A 4,496-nucleotide genomic window follows, 5' to 3' on the forward strand; every position below is an offset into this window, starting at 1 on the left:
TTTATCTGAAGATCGATATCTTTGGATTTGTAGACTTGGTGGGTATTTTGAAATCTGGAAGCTCATAGTTCATTGTTGCTTCATACAAATTCTTTATCTTGATAGAGATTCAAATGACGGGTTTGCTGTTTTTGTTAAACAATCTAATGACATTACTTTCTTTATCTTCAGGAGTTGCTTTTTGTTTCTTGAAGATAGAAAAAGGGTGTCACGGAGCAGCTGAGTATATGCTACGGATGTTACATTCCGGAGGCTGTCCTTTCAATGATCGGCAGTAACTGTATTATGCTTGAACGGTGCCATAATGGGCATCTGTCTGATGAAGCGCTGCTGCTCATGGCTTCTTTTGATCTCATTGCTTTGTGCACTAACCAATGAAAATGAGGCGATTAGTTCCGATGGTACAGTGATCTTTCTCCCTAAAATCTTCCATATTTTGCCGTTGACAAGTCATGATCACCAATTACTCCCGCCAGATTGCTGAAAAGCTTAAATCTTTTTTTTTTCTTTTCAGGTGAGGCGCTTTTGAGTTTTAGAAACGGAGTTTTGGGTTCTGATGGTGTCATTGGCCAGTGGAGACCAGAGGATCCTGATCCATGTAACTGGAAGGGAGTCACCTGTGATGCGCAATCAAAAAGAGTTATATAGGCTTGTAAGTTTGAACTTTCTTTAGTTTACATTCTTTATTTTCTTCAGTATGCGCTGCATCTTTTGTCGTCGGTTCCTGAAGTTTATTGTGTACAGGAGTCTTACTCATCACAAATTAAGGGGACCTTTACCCCCTGAGCTTGGAAAGCTGGATCAGTTGAGGCTTTTGTAGGTGCTCCTAACCTTTAGTTAATTTTATTCCTGTCTAGAATATGTTCTACTGCTCAACGTATGTGTATTCCCATGTCATCGCAGAATGCTTCACAACAATTTTTTATATGACCCAATACCTGCCACATTGGGAAATTGCACGGCATTAGAGGGAATGTAAGTGTTTTCCTAAATACATATGCTGATTAGTATTTACACTTCATTCCTGGTCAGATTTTGCGTTATCTTTTTCCGAGTTTACAACATTTTGCTGACAATTGCTAATGTTTTTCTACGTTTGCTTCTATATAGTTGGTGCATAATATTGATGTGTCTAGTGAGTGATGATAAATCAATGGTTTTAAAGTCAAAAGTTTAGCTAGTTTACAAGAATCGTTGCTATTTTCTCTATTGGCCCTTTGTTCCGTGCAGATACTTGCAGAATAATTACATTGGTGGGACAATCCCAAGTGAATTAGGAAACCTGTCCGCGCTGAAAAACCTGTACGTGATTTATCTCCTCCTTCTTCCAAGTGGATTTGTTTTCCTAGCCTCTGTAGGATCTGTTATTTGTTGTCCGGCTAGCTACTCTCACCATTTAATACCCTCTATAACTAGATAGTGAACCATAAGAGGTTCTTCTGACCTCCGATGCAGCATAATGTTTTTCAAACATATATATTTCTCTAGGTCATGTTGAACCTTAAAAGCTACAGGGAATTTGACATAACATATATCCAACACACGTATTGTGTTCTATTTGCTGGGTGTAAAACTCAAAAATATGATGATGAGAGTCGTAAGTCTATGTTAGGGCTTCTTTCATATCAAATGGGCATATCATCTAGATTCTTCTGAACTACTAAGTTGATTCTTGACTCTCATTCATAAAGGGACATCTCAAGCAACACCATCAAGGGAGCTATCTAAATTGTGAAAAAGCTTACTAAATTGTGAGTTGCTAATCTCTATTTTGTGTGTTTTATGTTGCAGTCTTGTGTATATTTGAGTGTCAATGTTGCTAACTATGTTGATCTTGTTTTGAAGCAATGTCTCGAACAATTTCCTGGTGGGACAAATACCTTCTGATGGCCTACTCGCTCGACTTTCGAGGGACTCGTAAGTATAATTCATCTTTACCCCTTTCCCCAACCAGTTTTTTTTTGTAAATGTAGGTTAATAAGTCTTTCTACGGTTGATTGGGCAAAGCAGTTATAAGTTTTGTGTGACGTTATGCACAATAGCACCCTGTTGCTAGCTTTGCACCAGTTAAAAAAAAACCAAGTTTAAAACTATTGCATCACTCTTGCAGCTTCAGCGGAAATCTTAAATTGTGTGGAAAACAAATCGATGTCGTGTGCAATGACACTGGAAATTCTACAGCTACCGGGTCTCCAACAGGTATAGCAACTGTGTCTTCATCAATTTTTTGGTCAGAATGTATGGATTATATATAGCTTAGTTTTTGTAGTATATTATTTGGCATGAAATGAGTTTGCTTTTTGGTTTCTCCCATATGATAGGCCAAGGAGGTAATAACCCTAAAAGGCTGCTTATAAGTGCTTCAGCAACTGTGGGTGAGCTGCTCCTAGTGGCGCTCATGTGTTTCTGGGGATGCTTTCTCTATAAAAAGCTTGGTAGAGTTGAGGGTCAAAGCCTTGCGATAGAAGTCGGTGGAGGTGAGCCATGCTGACTCTTATTGTAGATCATCTCCATTAAAAAGAATATTTCTCTCAAAACTTGACAATCATGAGAGACGATTTTACCTATCCAGGTGCGTCTATAGTGATGTTCCATGGAGATTTGCCCTACGCTTCCAAAGACATTATCAAGAAACTGGAAACTCTTAATGAAGAGCACATAATAGGCTGTGGAGGCTTTGGAACAGTGTACAAGCTATCGATGGATGATGGCAATGTTTTTGCGCTAAAAAGAATTGTAAAGTTAAATGAAGGTTTTGATCGGTTTTTTGAAAGGGAGCTTGAGATTCTAGGAAGCATCAAACATCGTTACCTTGTGAACCTACGTGGATACTGCAATTCACCCACTTCAAAGCTTCTGCTATATGATTACCTTCCTGGTGGTAGCCTTGATGAAGCTCTACATAGTAAATCCTCAAACTTCATATTTTACGGGTTTCCTTAACTGAGAGTTATGATTCTATTGAGTGAAATCTTTGAATGTGTAGAGAGAGGCGAGCAACTGGATTGGGATTCGCGAGTAAATATCATAATAGGAGCGGCAAAAGGGTTGGCATATTTGCATCATGATTGTTCTCCGAGGATTATACACCGTGATATAAAATCGAGCAACATTTTACTTGATGGAAATCTCGAGGCTCGGGTATCAGACTTTGGGCTTGCCAAGTTGTTAGAGGACGAAGAATCTCATATTACAACCATTGTTGCAGGCACATTTGGTTACTTGGCTCCAGGTACTCAATTGCACAGTATTAACAGTGCTCTTTAATTGTGTCGTTACTCTCTGTCATAGGACCTAAATCCTTGAAATCATGATGAGTGTTGGTTGCAGAATATATGCAAAGCGGTAGAGCGACTGAGAAAACCGACGTTTACAGTTTCGGGGTTTTGGTTCTTGAAGTCTTGAGTGGTAAACTTCCCACGGATGCCTCCTTCATCGAGAAAGGCTTTAACATTGTTGGTTGGGTAAGCATAATAACGAGGTCCAGCTTTGATAATAAAACATTGACTAGTAAACGCTTTAATTTCGTCGCGATTGGCGGCCCGACGATATTGGCGGCGAATGGCTTCTGGATCGAAAAGTCTCTCTTTGTGAAACCTTCTTTCAAGGATCTCTTGCTGAATTCGTATAAAGCTGCTTTCAACGAAGTTGACTTTCTCACCAAGGTACTCTCTCTCTTTGATCCAGATAAACCTAACTCCTTAGTAAATTTACTAGGGATTATATTATGCTAACATTAACATGCTTAGATGTCTGTAACATAGTAACATGCTTAGACACTTGGATTTGAACTATTCTTGCAACTAGGGCATATCTATGCTATTGAGATGAATGAAATCCTCCTCCTTGATCTGAACTTTGAATATTTCAAGATGAAACAGAGACAAAAAAAGAAAAGAAAACAAACTTGTCCTGAAGACGTAGAGTATATATATAGATTCTCAAAAGCTGGCTCAACAAAGATTAGATTGCTTCTTCAAATCTTGTAGAGAATATTGCAGTGGACTTAATTTCTCAGAGCTTTAAAGCCTTTATCAACCTTTGCTTGGTTTGAACAGATTCTTCTCTCTGTATTATTATTATGGCTTCTTTCTTTCTTTGGGTCTCCTCTTAATAATATTCTTCTTCAACAACTTTTCTTGGCTTTGTAAATTAAATTAGAAGAACTATTAATTGATGATTCATCGCCTTGTTATAAAATTGAAATAAATTCCCTTATTGGAAAATGACAAATTTTTGTGGTTGAGCTATATTGTTCTTTGCAGAATAAAGTATTTCATTCATTTCACATCGAGAAAGCTACAAATCAACTAGACGGATTATTTATTTTAATACTAGTGAAAATGACTATAATAGTTTTAATTAACTTATTTTAAACCAGCTCTAGTGTCACTGGAATGTTGTATTCTTCTTTTCTTTTCAAGACAGGCTATATAGGTACTAACTATTTTGTCTTTTTCTTGATAAGAGTATTGGAACAACTAAAGACAGGCTAT

General features: G+C 37.7%; 1 pseudogene; it reads left to right on the forward strand.

The window, feature by feature from the left end:
• Positions 1 to 623: 623 nt before the first annotated feature.
• LOC104773966 lies at positions 624 to 4,135 on the forward strand (annotated as a pseudogene).
• Positions 4,136 to 4,496: the final 361 nt, after the last annotated feature.

This window comes from Camelina sativa, unplaced genomic scaffold (genome assembly GCF_000633955.1).
Source record: "Camelina sativa cultivar DH55 unplaced genomic scaffold, Cs unpScaffold00855, whole genome shotgun sequence".
Lineage (NCBI taxonomy): Eukaryota > Viridiplantae > Streptophyta > Magnoliopsida > Brassicales > Brassicaceae > Camelina > Camelina sativa.